We start from the raw sequence: 25,635 nt of genomic DNA on the forward strand, positions 1-25,635 counted from the left end.
TTTATTCCTTTCTTCTAAATATGGAAATCTGTGATCCTCTCTACAAATGCCAAAGATGTGCAATCTGAGTTTGAAGTCATTCTCAGGCAGGTCTAATCAAGTCAGATTCGGTGGGACCCTACTAATTATTTTTTCTGCTCTCTCAACCTCAGCATCTGATGTCCAAGATGTAGATTCTCTTCTCTCCTCTGTAACATCAGCCTTCAAATCTGTGGCACCCCTATTTTTCTTGATCTTTTTCAGATCACCCATAGTGACTTCAGCATTTGTATTGGCAAGTTCTAGGCAGGTAGGTGGTCCTGGGGACAGCATTGAACTAGGAATCAGGAAGAACTATACTTGAATCATGCCTCAGATACTTACTAGCAATGTGACCTTGGGTAAATCATTCTCTGTCTCAGTTTCCTCCTTGATAAAATGGAAATCATAGCACCTAACTCAAGGATTATTGTGAGGATCAAATGAGATAAGATAAGTAAAGTGATATGCAAACCTTAAAATACTACATAAATGTTGGTTATTGTGATTAATATTATTATTGTTTTGATTCCTAAGAATGTAGTTCAGCTATGTCTTGTGAATCAAAATCATCAAGGGCTGCTACATGCTCTCTCTCTCTCTTTCTCTCTCTCTCTCTCAACCCCTTATCTTCCATCTTAGAATCAATACTGTGTATTAGTTCCAAGGCAGAAGAGCAGTAAGGGCTAGAAAATGGGGATTAAGTGACTTGCCCAGGGTCATACAATTAGGAAATGTCAGATTTGAACCTAAGGTCTCTCAGCCTGGCTCTCAATATACTGAACCACCTAGCTGCTCCCTACATGCTCTCTTACTAGCTTCCTACTTATCTTGAACTTCAGCACTCTTTGATCCTTTTTAAAGCTTTTCTTTTCATTTTACTTGGCAAAGATGACAAAAAGAATTGAGTAGTTCTACCTTCTCTCCTTCATCTTAATTATCTTATCTATTGTAAAACCGGTCCTTTTTTCCAATATAGCTTAGTTAAACATCCTTTTGGTCAGTTACCATGATGACCCTAAGTCTACTCAGCAGTATCTGAGTTTGATCTCAAGGTGCATGCCAAATAATGGGTATTTTCTTTTCTTGGTTTCACAACAACAAAAGCACATCCCCCCCCGGGGTATTTAAGTTTACAATAAAGAAAATGAATAAAATGTCATCTTGATTTTTCATTTTTATTTCTTATCATAGCATCTTTAGTAGTTTTTTGCTTGTTTACAAGTCAAAGTATTTTTCCCTCACTGAATCACAAGCTCAACTTTGTACCTAAAAAATCAAGCTGAGTTCCCTTTACCTTTTAAAATATCACCAGCCATTATCAACAACAGTTGTTTGCTTTAGAAGACCTTAGCAGGCTACAAAACACCCTGCAATGATGTAGAACCTGTTGGGAACAGGGACAATTGTTTTTCCACTGATGTCAAAAGAATGAGAACCTCAGAAAGTTAATTCCCCAAAGTAACCCCCTGATATTTATAAAAGTCTCCACTAGCCCAAATTTTCAAAGGATTTTCCTGGTCCTAAATGGCTGTGTCATATCACTGAGACTGAAAGAATTATTGCATTAGAGATGGTGACTATTTGTGTGCAAGCTCCAAATAGAACTAGCATGAGGAATTTAAATGAGATCTAAGACAATGATATCTTAGTCATAGAAATGACTTAATAAATGAAGTTCATCAGATCACTGGTCTTAAGCTAGAACCAACCTTAAAGATGCTCCAGGCCAAGCTCATTTTACTGCTAAGGAAACTAAAGTGCAAACAGAGATTTTTCAGTAACTTTGCCCCAGGTCATACAGGTAATAGATGATAAAGTCCACATTCTTTTACTCTATATTCAGATTTCCCCAGTTGTGGAAACTTTGGGCTCTATGATGGTATTGGTTAGAAGAGTGGAGGAGAAGGAAAATCATTTTAGATTCCTTAATGTTCCATACTATGCTATGATTCTAGACTAGGTAGTGCCTGACTGAATGGTATAGTAGATGACGGTCAAAAAAGAAAAAGAATGAAAGGGAGGTAAAGCATTGGTTACCATAAAGACACTTGTAATCAAACTGCTTTAACAGGGAAGACAAGGCAAATGGGAAAATATCTTTGAGCAGTAGATCTAGGCCATTGTTAGTGGGTCTCCTATATGAAATGTTTGTAATCTGATAGTGTATAAATATCAGGTTTTCAAATGCAGTAAGAATCACCTATAAAGGGAGAGCTAGGTGGCTCTGTGGATTGAGAGCTAGGCCTGGAGAGAGGAGGTCCTGGATTCAAATTTTATCTCAGCCCCTTCCTAGCTGTGTGACCTTGGGCAAGTCTCTTAACTCATATTGCCTAGCCCTTACTGCTCTTCTGCCTCTGAACCAATACAGAGTATTGATTCTAAGATAGAAGGTAAAGGTTTTTTTTTAAAAAGAATTACTTATGATATTTAACAGAATTGAAGCATCAGTTTCCTGACACATAAGGGTTCCTTCTCAATCACTGGCCAGGTGGATAAAACTTTGGGAACACAGAATTTTACTCTTCATTTATCAGCAGTTTGCCTTTCTTCCCAACAGAATCACAGAAATGCATATTGGGAAGGGATCTCAGCAGTTACCTAGTCTAACTCACATCTGAAGCAGAATCCTCTCTACAACATTCCCTGTAAGCAGAGGACCTATGTCTGCTAGAAGGTTAAAGTTTTCATTTAAAGATAACTATGGGTGCTATTCTGTTTCAAATGACCATAGTAATAGGGTAACAGATAATCTGAAATGTGGCCAATGATAATGCCACCATTGTATTTTTTTATTATTTGACTTTATTTTCTTTTCAGGTCCAAATTCTTCCACTACTGTTTGGTTTTGGCATGTGGTCTTGTACCTGCATCTGACTTTTAATAGTGGTGGCATTCTGATTAGCCACTCTTTTAGATGATAAAATTGTTTCAAATTATCAAACAACTTTTATTATTGTCAAGAAAGAGATATGCTGATATTGCTGGGCAAACTGGGTATTAGTGAGCCCTAACTAGTATGCCACATTTGGTATGAAGGTTAGCATAAAATAAAGCACCGAAGACCTATGTGATCAGAAAAGGACCTGCCATGCCAAAGAGTGAGGGATAATAGAAAGAAAGCCTGGATGCTGTAGGTGTACCCATGAAATGTAAAAGAACCTGACAAGATGGAACCAACTAACTAGGGCTTTATTATATCAAGGCACACATTTCATTTGGTAGATCCCTTATGAGAGATTTCTGGAAACATGTGGCAAAGAATCACATAATATGAGGAGAAAAAAAGAAGGAAATAAGCATTTTAAGGGCATATTTATTAAGCACCAACTATGTGCCAGGACCTGTGCCAAGCATTTTACATTTGATCCTCACAACAACCGTGGGAAGTAAGTGCTCTTAAGATCACGATTTTATAGTTCAAAAAACTGAGGTACAGAGCAGTTAAGTAATTTGTTCAGGGCCATGAAGCTAGTAACTATGCGTGGCTACATTTGAACTCAGGTCTTCCTGACTCTCAGCTCAGTGTTCAATCCACACTGTCATCCAGTTGCCCAGGCACAAATAGCAAGGAATCTGCACAAGTAGATTGAGGATGTCTATTAATTAAAATGTGGATCCAAAAAAGTCCATCATGTAAAAGAATCGTCAGTGTATAATAGGTCCTATCAGTGAACTAGAACATGGGATGTGTTGTGAATAAGGCTACAATACACCTAATCTTTATCCCAGACCTGTAATTAACTACTCAAAGAATCACTATCATTAAACCCTATGCATGCAGCAGAAAGAGAAGTGTCTTGAGATAGCGGTCATGTTGAAATAATTTCCCAAGACTCTACTACAAGACTATTTGGCTTTAGAGCAGAAATTAAGTTAATATAGAACCACCTTGAAGCAATTGTAAAATGTTTTTTATTATGAGCCAGATTTATGGAGTTGATTAGAGGAACTCCTAATCAATCTTTTAAGTCCTACCAGTCATCTCAATGAGAAAAGGTATGAACTTTTGTCAGCCGATCATCTCTACCCAATATACCAATAATCTAGCTCTATAGTAGAAACTGAATGCAGTATTCAAATAAGGTTCCAGAAGACTTAGAGAGATTTATACTCCCTATTCTTTCCAAAGATCAGCTCACACACACAGTGTAAGCCCTACATGTAATATCCTAACTTCAACTCCATTTTCACTATTGGAAATAAGGAGCTAACAGGAAAGATTGATCATTTAGCAGTAAAGAAAAATATGCTTCAAAGTCTGAACCATTGTGTAACCATTACCTCAAATTGCATGACCCAAAAGAGATATATTCGTGAACTCAGTCTATCAAAATGAAATGGAAGATAATTATTTAAAACATTATATTTGCATTGCTAAACAGATCTTTAAAAAAGTTTACAGAATTTAATTAATTTTTTGAAATCCTATTTTTCTTTTTTATTACTTATTTATTCAAATAACATGCAATAACAATTTTATAGAATTTAATTTAAATGGGCACAAGATAAAAATATGTTTTATAAAACTCTCTGAGCATTCAGGAATGCATTGAGGCATCTGAAATATTTGGGAAGTAAATCATTGTTTCAAATCATGATCAGGTTCTTACCAACAAAACAATTTTCACACTGATTGACAGATGTCTTCCAATGGGTGTATCTTCAAATCACCTATGGATTTTGAACTGCAATGTTCATACTAACAATATTTATCATTAAGTGTGAGTCACTGTGCTTGGGAGTTAGAGTTGCAAAGATAAATAAGTGATTATGTAATTAGTGACAAATGTCTGTTGACTACATTTGAACTCAGGTATCCTGACTCTCAGTTCAGTGATCAACCTAGTCTGCCATCTACCTGCCCAGGCATGAATAGCAAGAAATCTGTACCAGTGAATAGAATCCTCTCTGCCTGAAAGAAGCATGTAGCCAGGTAGAGATATAAGATGAAAACCCAACATTGCATGATCTGTGCATGAAGGTAACAGTCCTTTTTTAAAAAATTTAATTTTAATTTTGAATATTTCCCCATAGTTACATGTTTCATGTTCCTTTCCTCTCCTCCAACACCCCCCCCCCCGTAGCTGACATACAATTCCACTGGGTTTTACATGTATCATTGATTAAGACCTAATTCCATATTATTGATAGTTGGACTAGAGTTATCATTTAGAGTCTACATCCCCAATAATATCCCCATTAGCCCATGTGTTCAAACAGTTGTTTTTCCTCTGTGTTTCTACTCCCACAGTTCTTCCTCTGAGTGTGGTTAGGTTTCTTTCTCATAACTCCCTCAGCCTTGCTCTGGATCATTGCATTGCTGCTAGTAGAGAAGTCCGTTATGGTACCACAGTGTATCCGTCTCTGTGTACAATGTTCTCCTGGATCTGTTCCTTTCACTCTGCATCAATTGCTGGAGGTTATTTCAGTTCACATGGAATTCCTTCAGTTCATTATTTCTTTGAGCACAACAGTATTCCATCACCAACATATATCACAATTTGTTCAGCCATTCCCCAATCGAAGAGCATCCCCTCATTTTCCAATGTTTTTGCCACCACAAAGAGCGTGGCTATAAATATTTTTGTGCAAGTCTTTCTCCTTATTATCTCTTTGGGGTATAAACCAAGCAGTGCTATGGATGGATCAAAAGGCAGATAGTCTTTTAAAGCCCTTTGGACATAGTTCCAAATTGCCATCCAGAATGGTTGGATCAATTCACAACTCCACCAGCAATGCAATAATTTCCCAATTTTGCCACATCCCCTCCAACATTCACCATTTTCCTTTGCTGTCATGTTAGCTCATCTGCTAGGTGTGAGGTGATACCTCAGAGTTGTTTTGATTCGCATTTCTCTAATTATAAGAGATTTAGAACACTTTTTCATGTGTTTGTTGATAGTTTTGATTTCTTTATCTGAAAGTTGCCTATTCATGTCCCTTTCCCATTTATCAATTGGGGAATGCCTTGATTTTTTTTGTACAATTGATTTAGCTCATTATAAATTTGAGTAATTAGAACTTTGAGCTATTTGTTATAAAGATTTTTTCCTAACTTGTTGCTTCCCTTCTAATTTTGGCAGCATTGGTTTTGTTTGTACAAAATCTTTTTAGTTTAATGTAATCAAAATTATTTATTAGTCCTTTTTTAAAAAAATAGCAATCTTCAGGGTTTAAATCAAGAAAGATTTGAGGAAGAATTACTGCTAAATCTAGCTGAAAGACATGTAACTTCAGGGCACAAAGAGAACTTGCTCTGGAGGCAGGCAATACTGGAGAGACCTCAGACATTGTATCATACAAATTTTCCCTTATTTCTCTAAACTTATCATATTTGCCATATTTTATGGCAGAATAATAATATTCCATTATATTCATATACCTTTTTTTTTCAACCATTCTCCCAATCAATGGGTACTTTCTAGTATAAAGTTATTTATAACTTATACCTATATAACTTATAATAAAGTTTTATTGCTATAGGGCCATGTTGGCGAACCTATAGCACATGTGCCAGAGGAGGCACTCAGAGACCTCTCTGTGGGCACACCAGCCATTGCCCCAGCACAGAGTTTTCCAGAGTTCATTACTAGAAAGCCAGAGGGATGAGGGGTGGGGATGCTCCCTTCCCTCTTTCCATGCAGTTTGCAGTGTGGGCACTCTGTCTCTAAAAGGTTTGCCATCACCAATATAGGGCATTTTAGGTAGAAAATGCCTACCAATACAGAGATGCTGCACTTTCTGTGAAACATAGAGTTTTAGAGAGTTCTCAAGGGCACTGAGAGGTTAAGTGACAAGGGTCACATAACCTATATGTGACAGAAATAAAGTTTAAATCTAGATCTTCTTGACTTGCAAGCCAGACATAACATCAGAGATTTAGAGCTGGAAGGGACCTCAGAGTACATTTACCTTAATCACTTCATTTTACAGATGGGGAAACTGAGACCTCAAAAGGCCAAATGACTTGCCCAAGGTCATGCAAGTAGTAAAGGATAGAGGTGGGACTTGAGCCAAGGGATGTCATACTCTAAATCTTATGCTAACTATCATTGTCCTCTATCCACTATGCATTAGCTGCCTCCCCTTTTTCATGTGGTTGTTAATCATTTCCAGTTCTTTTGAAAACTGTCTTAAAAATGAATAATATTCAGGTTCACATTCAATGTTCAAGCAGAATTCAGAATCAAGGGAAGTTTGTCATTGTGGAAATAGGAAATGGGAAGTGGGGTACATGGCTATGCTTGTAGGGACATAGGAAAGGACCAATGAAAGGGGAAAGATTGGAGATGCATTGGAGAGAGGAAATGATTGAGTGAGCAGTATCCTGAAAGAGATATGAGAGAATGGGATCTAGGCAACAGGCACAGGCATTAGTAGCAAAGACAAGAACTACCCCTTCTTCTGAGAGGGAAAAGAGGATAAAATGGATAATGAAATAAAAAAATTCTTAGGGTGAAGTAGATGGCTTTCATCTCCTAAGCAAAATAGGAGGCAGTCATATACTTTATCAATAATCAATCAGCCAATAAACATTTATTAAGCATTTACTATGTGTCAGGGTTTGTATGAGGTGCTGAAGAAATAAAAAATGAAATAGTCCCTCCCCAGAGGGTGCTTACATTCTATTTGGAGTGACAGTAGGTCCACAGACAGCAAATACCAAATATATACAAGATAACTTTGTAGGTGGAGGGGAGAACACTAAGAACAGGGAGAAGGTAAGACATTAAAGATACCATATAGAAACTCAGGCTTATGCTGAGTATTGAAAGAAAATAGGTATTCTAAGAGGTAAAAGTGAGGATGGAGTGAATTATCATGCCTGTTACACTACCTAGGCAAAGATACAGAAATAGGGCATGTTGATTATGAAATGTATTTGGGACAGCCAGTTTGAAATGAAAAAGAACAGAGTTGGATAGGATGGAAAGAGACAGACACAGAGTAAGAAAGAGAGGAGAAGGAGAGGGAGAGGAAAAGGGGGGGAGACAGAGAAAGAGAGAGAGAGAGAGAGAGAGAGAGAGAGAGAGAGAGAGAGAGAGAGAGAGAGAGAGAGTGTCTCCTCTTTAAACCAATTTGAAGGTTTATGATATCCAAACATTTTTTATTCATATCATTAAGTAATCTCTTTCTTGGCCTCATTTCTCACAAAGTGAGGATCTGGCCTCTTTAGGGTCAGGATGTGTGCAACCCCATTTGGTAGCTTGTTTACTGCCTTAGTTGTACAAGAAAGAAGTCATAGACTAGTAGAGGTCAAAGGAGTTCAGAGCTCAAGGGTATTTTCCTTCTTATAGAATTTAGAGTTATATGGTGCTTAGGGGTCATCTAGTCCAGCCTACTCATTTCACAGATGAAGCCCAGAGAGATGAAAAGATCAAGGCCACACAGTTAGTATATGACAGAACCAGAATTTGAAACCAAAGTNGAGAGAGAGAGAGAATATGTTAGTTCTGTAAATTGAAGACCACAAAAAGCCATGGAAACCAGAAAGAAAAAAAAAATAATGGGTGTGGAAATCAATAGATCATAGGAAAGAAGGAATCAGAAGAAGACTGAGAGACAGAGATAAAGAGAGGGAGAAAGGAAGGGAAAGTGTGAGAGAGAAATAATTGAGAGAGAAAAATGCAGAGTAGAAGAGACAGAGAAAGAAAGAAAGAAAGAAAGAAAGAAGAGTAGAAATAGGAAAGGAGAAGAGAGATGAGTCTTCAGCATAAAAGTGATAGTTAAATACATGGGAACCTATGTGATCAAAATGTTTGAGATACCTATGGGATATTCAGTTTGAAATATCTAACAGGTGCAGATGTATAAGAATCTCAGGAGAGAGATTAGGATGGGATATACGGATTATACATGGGGATAGATTTGTGAGTATAGGTTTCTCTTTGAAAAGAGAGAGATGTTTAGAAGAGCTGTTGTGGGAAACGAGAGAAGGAATCAATGTATATAATTTATATTGCGTGGTGACTCAATCAACAATCAACATGCATTTTTAAAACTCTTATTATGTGAGACTGATAGAGGGTGCCTGGAATCAGGAATATCTGAGTTCAAATCCAGCCTTAGCAACTTACTAGCTGTGTGACCCTGGGCAAGTCAATTCACTCTACCTCCCATTTATAAAATGAGGTGGAGAAAGAAATGGAAAACCTTTTTAGTATCTTTGCTAAGAAAACCCTAAATGCAGTCATGAAGAGTAAACACGACTGACCAACAATGAATGTGCCAGGCACTGAGCTAAACACTGAAAATACATGGTCCCTGACCATAAGAAGCTGATATTCTAATGGGGCTTACCCAAGATAAAGAAATCAGAAGATATATGGAAGAGATAGAAGGTATTCTTGAAGGGGATGGCACTAACATGGTGGGTGGGCAGGAAAGTCTTCTTGGAGGAGGTGGAGCATAATGTGAACTTCATAGGAGGCCAGAGATTCTAAGAGTCAGAAATTAGGAGGAGAGCATTCCAAGCACGAAGAAGAGTGCCAGTTAAAAGACAAGGAGATGGGAAATGGAATGTCATGGACAAGGGATAGGTACTCTCACAAGGTTAAACAATAGTGTGTATGATGAGAAGTCAAATATCAAGACATTAGACAGGTTGGAAGGAGTCAGGTTGTAAAGAATTTAAAATGACAAAGAACATACTATCTTATTCCAGAGGTGATTGGAAGCCATTGGAGTTTATTGAATAGCATGGCTTTAAGAAATGAATCAAGTTTTAGGCAAAAAAGGAAATTATACGATTTGACAACTGAATGTATACATGGCAAGAGCAAGAGCCTCATTTTGGGGAGGGAGATAATGGGGCTAAGTCTTCAGCAAAGAGGAGGAGTGTGACAGTGGTATGAGATGCCTAAGGAGAAAAAAGCTTTACAAGAGCTGCTATGGTGAGTAGAACTAGCAATCATTCAGGGAGGACTAGTAGAATTATTTTGCTGAAGTGAGCATCCAGTTGGGATCAGCTAGAGCGAATTTGTAGTGTCCCAGTCAACACAATTACATGATTTCCTCTAGTTATTCAGCAGGAGCACCGAAAGCAATTGCTGGGCATAATAAGCATGAAATGGGTTTGTCAAGTAAGGAAGGGGGATAGGACAAGGTATTTAGGCAAAGACTGTTGGGTAGAGTTGAACTGCTTCACCAAGGGATCAAAATTAGGAAAAGAAGACAGAGTACAGACAGAGTAAGGGTCATGTTTAGGGGGAGTACTGAGGGGTGGAGGGATTGGAAGTCATAACGAGGATGAAAAATAGATTTAGGAAGACTAAGGCCAGGGATATGGTGTTAAAGGTTCAAAACTGGCTCTGTGAAAAAAAAGTGTACACAGGACAAACTTTTCCGTTTAATCTACCTTAACATTTTTTCTAATGCTTTCTTCAATCCAGACAAATAAGAGAACAGTAAATCAAACTCTGATTGTAGCCTTGCTAATTCCCAAGGTCTAAATGCTCACACGAAAAATTGAATAATTGGCTCTCAAGAGCTGCTCTAAATCAGTTTCTGCGTGCCACTGAGCGAGGCAGAGAAGGAGATAAAAAGATACAAGATTGTCATCAGATAAAGGGAATTCAGAATTCAGAAACATAGACGTGGAATATCTGCAGGTGAGAGCAAGATCAGGGATATGACCAACCACTCCTATTTCTAGCTGATGTAGAAGAGAAGAGTGGGTCATGGGAGCTGAATAAATTAAGGAACTGCAAAGTTAGAAGTATCTGATGTCTGACTCCATCTTTGATTTTGCTCCATACTATTTGGTTCTTCTTTTTAGAATCATTTTGGTCAAACTCAGCACTGATCCCTTGACTTTTAGTCAGAAGTCACAGGCTGATGCCAAAATTTCTTAGAAGCCATTGTGAGGTGATGGCAAAGCCAGCAATGATCCCATTTCAGGGGGGCAACTTGAGGGCTCACCACTTTGATGGATGATACTACATCTAGGTTACTAATTGTGTGGACCTAGATCAATTGCCAGCCATTGTCTACCCAGCTACAGGGTTCTTTGCTACTCTGACATACTGTGGACCCTTGAGGAAGTCATTCAAGATCTGTCCTTTGTTACTGCTTATCTGAAAAAATGTTTAAGTCATTCATTTTTATTCCTCAGCCGAGTTTCTCTTAGTTCCTGGTGCCAGTTGATACCTGTCAAGTGCTTAACCATCTTCAGATAAAAGCCCCAACTACTTTTGAGCAACACGTGCTTTATCAAAATGCCAATTTACAAAAAAAAAACCTTAATTGAGGGCCAAGGAATTACAAAAGGATCCGCCTCAGAGTCTCTTATGAGTTGTCTCCATGCCTAAAAGATATGACTTGATTCACTGAACTGAAATTGTTGTGTCAATCAGGGAGGGCAGAAGTTATCATGGAAAGAGAGCAGACCTGGAATCAGGAAACCAACCTGGTACTATCCCTTCTTAGTTGCATACAATCTTAGGTAGCCTCCCTACTTTTTCTTATTTGAAAATGAGAATTATAAACTTTGTCTTCTTTACCAAGATTGTTGAGTATTACAAGCTATTAAAAACAATTCCAGGGGAAGCTGGTGGCTCAGTGGATTGAGAGTCAGGCCCAGAGACAGGAGGTCCTAGGTTCAAATCTGGCCTCAGACACTTCCTAGCAGTGTGATCCTGGGTAACTCACTTGACCTCCATTGCCTAGCCCTTACTGCTCTTCTGCCTTAGAACCGATATACAGTATTGATTCCAAGATGGAAGATAAGGGTTTAAAAAAAGAGAAATAGTTCCATTGCATTCATTGGTGGGGAGAGGGTGTCTACATGTGCAGAGTTTTACTAGTATCCCCTTAATGATAAAACTCAGAGGGAAGATGGATATGAGGGCTGTCTTTAAGCATGGGGTTTCAGAAGCCAACTAATTCTTCTCATCTGACAGGTGAGGAAAACTGAGGTTAAATATCTTGGCCAAGGCCATTTCAAATCCTGATTTTGATGCTTGGTCCTATGACTCCAGAGCCAATGCTCTTTCGACCATATCTGCATGAAAGACTGCCTCATAGAAAATAATGAAACTCATTCTACTTGGCTCCTAAGGGTGAAAACTAGATGAAAGTTGCAAAGAAGAACATTTCATATGAATGCAAAGAAAAATGTGGGGAAGCTAAGTGGTACTGTTGATTAAGCACTGGAATTGAATTAGGAAGACTCATCTTCATGAGTTCCATTCTAGCCTCACACATTTATTAGCTGTGTGACCCTGGACAAGTCACTTAACCCTGTTGACCTCAGTTTCCTCATCTGAAAAATGAGCTAGAGAAGGAAATGGTAAACTACTCCAGCATCTCTGCCAAGAAAACCCAAAAAAGGTCAAAAGAGTCAAACATAACTGAAAAACAACCAAACAACAACAGGAAACTTGCTAACACTAAGAACAGTCCCCAAATGGAATGGGATGCCTTGTGAGGTAGTATGTTACCTCTCATTAGGATTCCTCCAGCAAAGACTAGACATTTATTTGTTGGGAATGTCATAGAGAGGATTATTTTTTAATATAGGGCAAACCAAATAACCTCTGAGGGCCTTTCTAGCTTTACAACTATGACTTTCTTGTCTAGACCTTAATTCCTTCCTGTGAAAATTGAGGGAGGGTAGATTACATGATTTGTTGGGTTGATGTCAGTGTTAAAGTCCATGTTCCCATGAAGCGGTATGATTTTAAGAGGCAGTATGATAGAGTGAATGGACTACAGGTCTTAGAGTCAGGAAGACCTGAGCTTATGTCATTTAATGTCTTCAAACTTGACCTTTCTCATCTCTAAAATCAGTTAGTCAGTCAATAAATATTTAATGAGTGCCTATTAGGTGCCAGGTATCATGGTAAGCATTAGGGATATAAAAGATATAATAATTGTCTAAATGGAGATTTTTGAACCTTGGACTGCATCCTCCATAAGTCCTTAGTATTTCCCAGAATTCCCTTTAATCTCTCCTGCACCTCCACGTTTGCATGGTCATGTTATTGTTTTATAGTTGGCTATAACTTCTCCCTCTTTCTCTTTTGCTCTTGGGAGTGGGCTGGTTAGTATCTTTTTAGTTAGTATCTTTTTGTTAGTTTATTATTAATAAAACTTTATAAAATATAATATTTAGTTATTGGATATTAATTTTAAAATCCACATAATACAGTTCTTGACCTCAGGGACTTTAAAATCCAACGAGGAAGACAAGACAATATATACAAACTAGCTTTATATAGGACAAATAAGTGGTAAATGAGAGGAAAGACGCATTATAAGGGGTTGTTAGGAAAAGCTTCTTGTAGGAGGTGGGATTTTAGGTGGGACTTATAGTAAACCAGGAGGCAGAGATGAGGAGGGATAGCATTCCAGGTATGGGAGATAGGCAGTGAAAATGCCCAGAGCCAAGAGATGGAGTGTTCCATCCATGGAACAATAAGGAGGCCAGTGTCACTAGACTGAAGAATATGTAGTGGTAGTACACATGCAGCTAGATAGCACAGCAGATAGAGCATTAGGCCTAGAACTAGGAAAACTTGGGTTAAACCTGGCATCAGACACTTCTAGCTTCATGACCCTAGGCAAGTCAGTTAACCCTGATTGATCGCCTAGCCCTTGCCACTCTTCTGTCTTAGAAGTGGTGCTAACACAGAAGGTAAGGGTTTAAAAATTTTGGTGGGGAGTAAGAAAACTGGAAAGGTAGAGGTTATTAAGAATTTTGAAAGCTAATGAGAGGATTTTGTATTTTGTTCTGGAGGTAACAGGGAGCCTTTGGAGTTGATTGAGTTGGCAGGGGGATGACATGATCAAACTTCTTTTTTCAAAAAATCATTTTGGTAGTTGAATGGATAATGAATTGGATTGAGGCAGGCAGATCCACCCACCAGAAGCCTATTGTGATAGTATAGGAGTGAGCTAATGAGGGTTAGCACTAGAGTAGTGGCAATGTCAGAGAGGAGAGAAAGAAATATATTCAAGAGATGTTGCAAAGAAGAAATCGATGGCCTTGGCAATCGATTGGATATTTGGGGGTAAGTGGTAGTTAGTACACCATTGAGGATGACACCAAAGATTCAAGTCTGAGGGAAAGGGAGGATAGTGTTGCCTTCTAAAGTAGGAGGTAGGGAGGATTTAGGGAGAAAGATAATGAGCTCTATTTTGCACATGTTGAGATTAAGATGCCTTTTGGATATCTAATGCAAGATGTCTGAGAGATAGTTGGAGATACAAGATCACCTTTTAGGACAGGACAAGATAGGTATACTTGAGAACCAGAAGCAAGGAGATGGTAATCGAATCTTTGTGAGCTGATGAAAACACCAAGTGAAGTTGTAAAGACAGAGAAGAGAACATGATCCAGGATGGATACCTGTGAGGCACCTGTCTAGGGGGCTTGATCTAGAGGAGGATTCAGTAAAAAAGACAGTTCCCTAGGAATGGTCAGATAGGGAGGAGGATAATCAAAATAGAGTGGTGTTCCAAAAACCTAGAGAGAAGAGGGTAGCAAGGAAAAGGGAGTGATCATCAGTGTCAAGGGCTATAGAGGAACTGAGAGAAGGACATCGGCCATGGCAAGCAAGAAATCTGGCAAATTTGGAGGGAGCAGTTTTGTTAGAATGATGAAGTCAGAAGCCAGACTAAAAAGAGAACAAAAGGAGGGAAAGTGGAAGCACCTATTGTTTATATTATAAATTACATCTGTCTATATGTATATACATATAATTAATATATAGTTATATAAATTATACTTCTAAATTAAGGAATTTAGCCACAAAATGTTGGGTTAGACCAGTGATGGCAAACCTATGATCAGCACTGACATGCGTAGCCATTTTCGATTACATGCAGCTGCATGTGGCCACACACAGAGACTTATGGGGCCGCATGCCGAGAACGAAACATTTGCTGTAGTGTAGTGTAGACACTCTTTGCACCATAGATGACAATTCTACCTATATTAATTTAACTATTTTGGTTTATTAAATACAGTTATATATTACAATTATACATTTTTTTGTTATTTAAACTATAAATATCACGAAATTATGATTTTTTTCTTGAAGTGACACACCACCTGAATGATGCTCCATTTTTTGGTGAATTTTGATACACCAAGCTCAAAAGGTTGCCCATCACTGGATTAGACCATAATGTATAGCACTAAAGTCTCTTTCAGCTCTTAGTCTATGATCCTGTTAGTGTCACACACTTTGCCCAGCTATATTAGATAGATGAAGGGCATCCTAAAGTAGAATTAGGCTGTGCCTATGGGTACTAACTTTTTTCAGTCAAATTCTTTATTCTCTTATTTCAATGAATGATTCCCACATAACTATTGTGACTGTATATGCAGTGGATATAATATAGTTACTATAAACATTGGTTGACCTGAGGTATCACTTCAAGTACATCAAATTAGCAAAGATGCTAAAAGATGGTAAAATTCATTGTTTGAGGGGCTTTGGGTAGACAGGCATATTAATTTCCTGCTATTGCAGAGGACAGCTAGTCTGCCCATTTTGGAAAACACTTTGGAGTAATCCAAGAAAGCCAACTATACAAAAGCCAACTATATCTTTTGACAACTAGTTGTCATTGTTGATATTATACCCCAAGGAGTCTACTGACAGCATAAAAAATTCTTATGACTGAAAACAATATTCTGAGTAATGCTATTTGTTATAGTGGAAAGCTGGAGATAAAAGAGGTACTCAACAAGTGAATCAATGTTCAGCCAATGGTAGAACCAACTGTAGCATATAGATATGATGGAATACGAGAGAATTCAGAGAAACATGGGAATATTTGTATGAATGACATGGAATGAAGAAAGTAGCACCAAAAGAACAACAGAATCGATGACTACAATGATATAGAGAACTGAAACAAAACTCTAGTTATATAACAATGTTAGCACCATTCTATAAAAGTTGAAGCACACATCTTTCATTTCCCTGAACAGCTAATAAACTATAAAAGTGGAAAATGATAGGCACTATCAGTTGCAATTATCCTACAGTATTGTTTTACTTAACTGGTTATCCCTAAATTTAATTTCGAAAAGTGGTTGATTTGGGGTATTTGTTGGGAAATATCTGTTGAGTAAAATCTTACTCAATATATGAATGGACATATACATATATACATACAATATATGTCCACATATTGAAAATGAATGAAATAAAATAGGAAAATCTTCAGTTTCTATATATCCACTTGGCATCAAGTCAAATGAGTAACTCAAGGCTAATAGGGCTTTGGTGTGGTTATTCCCCAGCATTTCAATAATAAAAATCATATCCTCTTGGTAGACAGCTGTCTCATCAGTAACACCACCACTCGTATGCTCATTTTTGAGCACCAATTTGGTCTTCCATTGAAGTGGCATCACTAAAAAAGAAGTATTCAATTCAATATAGGAAAACAATAAGAAAATAAAATATCATGCAATGGTAGGAAGTCATTCCTACCTTATTACAGTGGTTCCTCCTACCTTATACAGTGAGTTCCAATGATAATTGCTCAAGCCATAGAAACTATCTCAAAATATCTACAGCTGATTTCCTTGGGTATATCACCATTAACATATGACCAATTAGTTACAGAAGAAGCTAGTAGGATTTTTCTTTAGGTCTGGACTCTTGACTGGTGACTTTAAAGCTTCCAACTCCTCTTTGTCTTTTAGTAAAATTTCAGTTTCACATTTTAATTACTTACAAAGTACCATAGAACTAACATAATGAAGAATCACTTTATTGTCATACATAGCAATCCTCTCTTTAAGTGGCTGTACTCTCAAGAACACTGTAAAAAAGACTAGACTATCTTGTATCCTAAATGAATTTAGAAGTGGTTCATCAGGTTCTACAAGTTACATCTTAAGGAGATAGGCATCAAGTAGTCCTTGAGGTGCCAATTCCCAGTTAAGAACAATAATGCAAATTGACATAGGGCTTTAAGATTTTAAAAGTGCTTCATATTTGTGAACTTATATCTCACAACGAAAAACTGAGATATGAACTACTCCATTTCATAGATGAGGAAACTAACTCAGAGGTCAAATATCATGGTCAAGGCCACACAACTCATAAATATCAAAGGTGGTACCAAAACTAGGGACTCCAGCCAGGTCTATAGCAAATTTCATCATCACCATCACCACTACCATCATCAACATCACCTCCCCACCCCACCTCACCCATTCTCCTGATTGCATCACCAGTCCCTAGATAGACCAAATCAGCAAAACAGATTGTGAATACAAGTGTGTTGATTAAAGATCACCAGTAATTAATTCCTTTTCCCATTCTCTTTCTACCATTACTGGTTCTAGAATTAGAATAATTGTGGAATCTTCTATTCTTTGCATGAAATGAATTGCTATCTGGGCATAAGTGGTCCAATATTTTAATGCCTTAGTTCCCCAATTTAACAGTCTACGTTGTGTGCATCAGACAAACCTACCATGAACAAAAGCATGAAATGTAACATCTAAGTGGGACTCCTTTTTTTCCCCTAGTGATGACAATCCATCCAATATACTCCTGCTATATTTGAGTTTTCAATAATGATGAAATACCCTTCACTGTGATTCATTCCCCATCACAATTTCTATCTCATAATTTTTGTTTCATCTACATTTAACAAAGTTGTAAATACGAATTAATCTTAGTAACATTAAAAATGAACAATATAGGGGGCAGCTGGGTAGCTCAGTGGATTGAGAGCCAGGCCTAGAGATGGGAGGTCCTAGGTACAAATCTGGCCTCAGACACTTCCCAGCTGTGTGACCCTGGGCAAGTCACTTGACCCCCATTGCCTACCCTTACCACTCTTCTGCCTTGGAGCCAATACACAGTATTGACTTCAAGACGGAAGGTGAGAGTTTAAAAAAAATGAACAATATAGGAAAAGTTTGGAACAAGTTTGCTGAGAGGCAATGTTGCCTAGTGGAGAGAGAGCCAGCGTTGGGGTCATCATGACCTGATCTTTGACTGATGCCCTGTCGCTGACAAGTGTTAGCTACATGCAACCCTGAGCATGTCATTTACCCATTAGAGTCCCAGATGGTTCTTTAAGAGTACAAGTTACAGAACGTTTGCTATTCTGAATTGATAGAAGGAATTATCTCACTTAACAGTTTCCTGTACTTATAAAATCATGGTTCTGGAACTCAAAACAATAACAACAATCACCACAAAGACCACACCACACTTCTGCCAACCTATCCTTTCCTCTCATCTAAAAGCATGATTTAGTTATCCTTTCAGTTCTGTATGGGAGAAATTCTTTGCATAGATAAACACATCTGTACACTTACAAATATTTTATGATATCCTATTACAATTAATTACTTAAGTTTCTAAAAACTCCTACACTAGCTCCTATACTGGCAAGGATGAAATGAGGAGGCAATTGAAAATTTATATCAAGTTTTATAAACTATAAGTGCCAAATTCTAAGGACTAATCTAATCTATAATTCATGCAGTCTAGAATTTCATGAAGGTTTTTATTTTCCCTCCTGCGATTGAAACTATCAATTTTTCCCCACTCCCTGTCCCCCTAGTTCTCCACACATTATGCCACCCCCTGGAGTATAAAACACAATACTTTTTTCCCCTAAGGCAGTGATGGGCAAACCACAGCCTGTGGGCCATATACACCCCCTTGAAATGTTCTATCTGGCAGTGCAACATTATTCCTAATCTGATGAATACAATGAGTAGGATACAATACAATGAAACTTTGAAAGAGTTTCCTTAGAAACAGATTGATGGATAAACATTTCCTTTCCTTTGGCCCCCTCTTTAAAAAGTTTGCCCATCACTGCCCTAAGGCATTTGTAATAGGAAGACCATCAAATGAGAACTAATTCCTTAGAGCTGTGTTGACAAACCTATAGCACACTTGCCTGAGCATGCTGGAGGGGGCTGCTCCCTTCCCCCTCTCCACTTGGGCCTGAGGACATTTCTCATATGACTCATTCCTCTGTCCAGAAGCCCAGTGGGAGAGCTTCCTCCCTCTCCTTTCTGGGTTAAGGCAGGGGGCTCACACGCAGTGTGAGGTTTGCAGTTTTGGCACTTGACCTCTAACAGGTTCACCACCACTGCCTTAGAGTATGGGAAATTTGATCAGTCTCCTGATCATCAATGTGGAGGCTTCGTGAGCCTACTTGCAGAAATTAATGATGGAGAGACCCTCTCCTTACCTGATTCAGAGAAAGTGCTGGTATTCTCAGACAATTTCCTGATGCCTTACTGTGTGTTGAGAAGATCCTTTTAATTGCCTACTGAGTATGCATACAAGTAGTTCAGGTTCAAATAAAGAAAATTTCTTTTCCCTGGTGACAAGTAAGGCAATAATTGCTATGGACATCCAGGTGGGGTAACGGGTAAAAGCAAAGCACTGCCATGCTACCTTATCTCCCCCACTTAGTCTTTATAGGACCATGAGCACATGGCACTATCTTTTCTTTCATCTCTTAGGGGCAGTTAAGTGGCACAGTGGATACAGCACCAGGTTGGAATCTGGAAGACCTAAGTTCAAATCCAGCCTCCAACATTGACTAGCTGTGTAATCCTGGGCAAGTCACTTAAGTTCTATTTGCCTTGGTTTCCTCATGTGTAAAACAGGAATAGTAATAGCACCTACCTCTCAGGGTTGTTGTGAGTGTCAAATGAGAGAGTAATTATAAATCACATTTCATAATACCTGGCACATTAGCTATTACTTTTATTCATTTCTGATCACATATGAATGGATATCAAAGACAGAAGAAATCAAAAATGATCTTGCTATTTTTAAAAAGTTAGAAGATTCGCGAAAGATCTCCTTAGTAACTGGAGTCAGGATCATCAGTAATCAAATTTACGGAGGATTCAGGCCTAAAGAATGGTCTTCTTGACCAGCTATCAGTGAATTACTGAGAAATTTAGACAGTGATTGCTGCATCCAAGAAGACAACTTTTTCATCATCTATGCCACTCCCAGAAGTGAACTGGATGGGGATTCCTTGAGAATCATTAAGTACCTCATTTCAGGGTTTTGAATAGGGAAATATTTTATAGCACCCACTTTAAATTTTAATCTATTCTCCTCAAGAACTAAGTGTGTGCATGAAGGGAGAATGGTCCCCCACCACATCCATTGGTTCAGGGGGACTGTTTTTGGTCATTGGTCCTTACCAGGACTCCTTGGTCAAAGTTCTTCATAACATTTAGCAGATATTAATTTGGCTATTTGATGTTGGGGAGATGTAAACCGGTCAAGTGGTACTGGGGGAAGGGAACGTAACATGGAAGGTTGTAAACTATAGTACTTGAAATATCCCCAGCCCTAATGGGTGACTTCTGGAACCCAGAGGAGAAAAAGAGTAGCCCTGGCCTACGTACCTGATTGTTCATGTGACTGGGGTACAAAAAATGAGCCCATAGCTGTGTGCCACATATTTATCTTCTCTGAACTAACTTATGTAAATTTCTTCCCCCCCACCCCCGCCCCAATCCCACCAGAATGTTAGCTCCTTGAGAACAAGGACTATTTTTGCTTTTGTCTATGTGTTCCCAATACTTAACATAGTGCCAAACATCTAGGAAATGCTTGTTAAATAAGGTCTTGTGTACTTGGTGACTAACTAGAGAAGAAAAAAAGGTACTTTCAGATCAGCTCCCAACACCAGTGCACTCATATTCAAACAGCAGGTTCATACATATGTGCTGGAACTTATTCTGATATTCTCCATGAATCATCTCAGTAATCTATTAGCTACCTTATTCTGGAAGAGAGAATACGCACCTCCATTTTTGTGGACTTTCAGATTATTTCTGTCATTGACTACCATATGAAAAGCTAGTTTTATTTTCTATTTTCTGAGGTTTTCCAGAATCTGGAATATGCCTTGAGAATACATAGCCATAAAAAACTTGATCATAGCATCTATTTCCTTCATTCTCCTGCCATTTTGTGATTTGTCCCTTGGAAACAAAGCTGGGCAGCTCTCTTCCATTATGGCCAGAAAACTCTTAGCTAAAATTCAGAGAATCTGGTTTCCCTCAATGTCCTGTTTGTTTCATGCCTGTAAAAGAGCAAATGAAATGACCCGGCCTGTGGGCACATGGCGACCATTCCAGCAATCATTTGGCACCCTCTCGTCATGCACAGTCCTCTAATAGGCTTCCCTTTGGCCTGATCCTAGATGTATTCTGCCTTGCACTCTAACACTGAGTACTCTTTGTGGGGGGAGATGGAGGCTTCTGGGCACCGACAGCCAGAAGAGGCTACCAGCCAACTTCTGCTATGGGTCATTTCCAGCTGCTACATCTGCATTAGAAACTGTTAGTATCCAATAGCTGTCTCCTGGTGCATCTATCAATCTGTATCTGATTTTGGGCAGGAACTAGTTCCACCAGCTTCCTTTCTCTTATCGTCTTTATCAGAGGCCTATGAGCTCTTTTTGGCTGGACTTCCTCTTCATTTTACATTGGGATATTGTCTATTGATAACAGAATCTAGTCAACTCTTGAAGTAATTCAGAGTAAAACTACAAAAGCCCTAATAAGGTAGCAAGTTCCCAGTCACTTGAGCTATTCATACAAAGGCTAGTGACCATTTGTTTGGGGACACTTTTGGACAGCATCATGCTTCCTGTGAGAGCTGTATCAGATGACTGCTGAAGACCCTTCTGAGTCAGAGCCTATGATTCTTGAATCAAAAGTACTTTTGATTTACATTAAAGGTTTTAAAATGTTAATAGAGAATTTTCAGGGAAATCGGTTCCTAGGAATAAGAAATAAATGTATGCTTGTTTCATTTCCCTGTTATGTCCATGAAATAAAAAATATATACAGACTCTCAGACTCTGAAGAGATGTCAAAAAATCAGTGCTTACTCACCAAAGCCACTACTGGGTCTGTATGCATAATTGTCATGATCTACCCTACAAAGGTAAGGTAGGGTTGGATCATGAAAGGGTATAACCAGTGGTGTGCTGGAGTGAACACCAGTTCTCAAGAGCTAACTTTGAAATTTTCATTGTGATTACATACATCTTAAAAATTAGCAAATGCTACAAATCAACTCTAGGGAATCAATAAAATAAGATATATTATTTTATGATATTTTATTTTATTCTTAAGAATGCGATGAAGAAAATGTCATAGAGATTAAAAATAAAAGTATATTGTGGCACATCACCTCCTTCCCCCAGAGATCTGGTTGTTAAATATTTGCCAGCACCCGCTCCCAGATATACCTCGAAATACCCCTTGTGTAGTGGCTTGCCATTGCCTCTATGATAAAATATAAACTACTCTGCTTGGCAGATATATGGAATCCTGATTGGAGAAAAGAAAATTGGAAATAAGAGAGCTCAATCCAGAACAATTACAATGATCCAGGAAAAAAAAGTGATGAGCACTTGAACTAGGGTGCTTATGATGACAGTAGAAAGAAGATGGAAGTTAGTTATGTTGAAGAAATGGAATTGAAAAGACTTGGTAACTCATTACAAATGGGAGGGGGACAGTGAGAGTAAAGATTTAAGGAAGATTCTAAGATTGAAAAGTAAGATTACTAAAGGAATGATGGGATTCCCTCCATACATAGAGATGTTTAGAGAACAGGAGGACTTCTTTTGTGGGCATTCTGAGTTTGAGATATAGATAGGACACCAGGGTGGAAACATCACCCTACAATTGGAGATGTGAGATTAGAGCTCAGTAAAGAGATCAGGTTTGGATGTATCAGTTCTAGAATCATAGGATTCTAGGTCTAGAGCTGGAAGAGACATCAGAATCTATCTGGTCTGCCCCACCCCCCACTTTATAGTTAACTAGCATTTATTCAGAACCAACTATGTGCCGGACATTGTGCTGAAATCTAGAAATTAGAACAACTTGCCTAAGAGGTCATATATATGATCTTAGATCTAGAGGTAGAAGAGACTTCAGAGGTCATCTATTCAAGCTAGATCTCTCATTTTACAGAGAAAGAAACTGAGGCTCAAGGAGGGGGAAAACTTGCTGAAAGTCACATATAGGCTCCTAAATCTAAAGTAGGTCCAGACTTCAGAAACCATCTAGTCTAATCCCCTCATTCTGCAGAGTAGGAAATGCTTCTGTAAGATATGAAAAAAGAGAAAAAGTAGGAAGAAGAATGAAGAAAGGTAGAGGAAGGAGGAGAGCTAGCATGTATGCCTGACATATGCCAATCACTGTGCTAAGCATTTTATGAACGCAATCTTATATAATCCTCTCAACAATCCTAAAATGTAGGTGCAATAATTACCCCCAGTTTACAGTTGAGGAAACTGAGGCAAAAATAAGTTAAATGAGGTTAAGGTAAGTGTGTGAAGTTATTTGAACTCAGATCTTCCTGACTCTATGCCAAGTACTCTATCCACTGGACCATCTAGCTACCAAGTATCAAAGATTCAAATTGAGCTCCTCTGGCTCCAGAGCAAGTACATAGTTAAAATTATGGTACTTGATGAAAGTGCTGAGAGGATATTGTTGGAAAAGATGGGAAGAACCAATTAAGAGGCCTGAGATACATCCAGGTAATATAGGATGAGAAATGGATGGTGATTCCAGCACCTATATCAATCCAAGACATCATAGTGCTTTATAAATGCTTATTGACTGACTGGCTTGTTGACAAACTGCTCTTATGAAGATCCAGGATGGAGAAGCATCACAAAAACCTAGGGAGGAAAGAGTATTTTGGGGAAAAAACACTAAGTGATCAACAGTGTCAAATGATGCAGATAGGTCAAGAAGGATGAGGACTGAAAAAAGGGTCATTGGATTTGACATTAAAGAGATTATTGGTGACACTGGAAAGTGGGGTTTCAATAAACTGGTGGGGATGGAAGTTAGGCTTGCAAGGGGATGAATCACAAGTAGGAGTTTTCCCCCTTTTTTATTTAGAATATTTTCCCATGGTTAGATGATTCATGATCTCCATCCTCTACTCTTTCCTCCCCCCTCCCAAAGCCTGTTTCCATGTTATTCATATCTGCGGTAGAAGGATCCTTTAAACATCAAAACTCCAATCATATCCCTATCACATTACATGATTGTTCACATATTTTTCTAATGCATTTATGTTTCCAAAGTTCTTTCTCTGGATGTGGATAGTTTTCTTTCTCATAAGTCCCTCAGAATTGTCCTGGGTCATTGCATTGCTGCTTGTAGAAAAGTCCATTACATTCAATTGTACCACAGTGTATCAGGCTGTGTACAATGTTCTGGCTCTGCTCCTTTCACTCTGCATCAATTCCTGGAGGTCATTCCAGTTCACATGGAATTCCTCCAGTTCATTATTCCTTTTAGCACAATAGTATTCCATCGCCAGCAGATACCACAATTTGTTCAGCCATTCCCCTAATTTTCCATTTTTTTGCTACCACAAAGAGCATGGCTATAAATATTTTTGTACAAGTTACAAGTAAGAGTTTTTACTAGGAACTGGGCAGTCAAAAGATACTAATTAGTGATAGCTTGAGGAGAAATTAGGGTCAAGTGAAGGATTTTTAAGGTAGAGGAGATCTAAGCAGTTTTGAAGTCAACCAAGAAGAAATCAGCAGATAAGGAGAGGTAGGAGATTGGGTAGAAAGAAGGAAGGGTTAGAGTGGCAAGCCTTTGAAGGAGTTGGGCTGTAATGGCCAAGATGTACATGTTGAAGAGTTAGTGTTAGCCAGAATAAGGGCTGCATCTTCATAGACAAAAGCAGAAGTGGAAAAAATGGGGACTGGGGATGAGGTGATTTGAATTGAGAAGTTGAGGAAAAGGGAGACAGTTCCTAATCCATGTTCTCAATATTTTTTTCACTGAAGTAGGAGGACAAATGGTACAGGTGGGATGAAAAGGTTTGGAATAGCCACTGGAGAAAGTATGACAGAGACTCAATAATGGAAGAATAAAGAAAATGGATTATTTGGGACAGCAAGGTGGCTCAGTGGATGGAGTCAAGAAGACTCATTTTCCTGAGTGCAAATCCAGTCAGACACTAGCTGTGTGACCACTCTCTGTTTACCTCGGTTTCCTCATCTGTAAAATAAATTGGAGAAGGAAATGGCAAGCCAGTGCAGTGTTTTTGCTAAGAAAACTAAAAATCGGTTCACCAAGAGTTGGCCATCACTGAAAAATAACTAAACAACAAAAAATTAATTATCACATAGCAGTGAGGACCCAGTTGATAGTGGATAATATAAACAGGCAGTGAGCCCAGATGCTGTGGTTATATGAGCTTCCCTAGCTATTTTCAGCAGTCCAAGAGCAGAGAAGTTGGATGATGAATGTAATTCAAGAATGAAATCTGAAGAAGGGTGATCATTGATAAGAAATCAAGACTTTACAGTGTAAAATTAAACAGGTTACTAAAGGGTTGATATTTTGAAGGGAAAGGAAAGGAAGCCAGAGTAGAAGTTTTGAATTTAGTAAGGGTAAAAGCAAAGTGGCTATTGACAACAAGGAAAGGTTGGGATGGATAGGAGTTTTTGTCAGATTTAGGGATTTCAGAGTTATACACTGTGGAGGCGGAGCACTTAGGGCTGATGGCAAGTCCCAAATTAAGACAATTTACATGTAACTGACATGGAGTGGAGGTACACATCATAACTTAGGAAGCTGAC

Source organism: Gracilinanus agilis, chromosome X (genome assembly GCF_016433145.1).
Source record: "Gracilinanus agilis isolate LMUSP501 chromosome X, AgileGrace, whole genome shotgun sequence".
Taxonomy (NCBI): Eukaryota; Metazoa; Chordata; class Mammalia; order Didelphimorphia; family Didelphidae; genus Gracilinanus; species Gracilinanus agilis.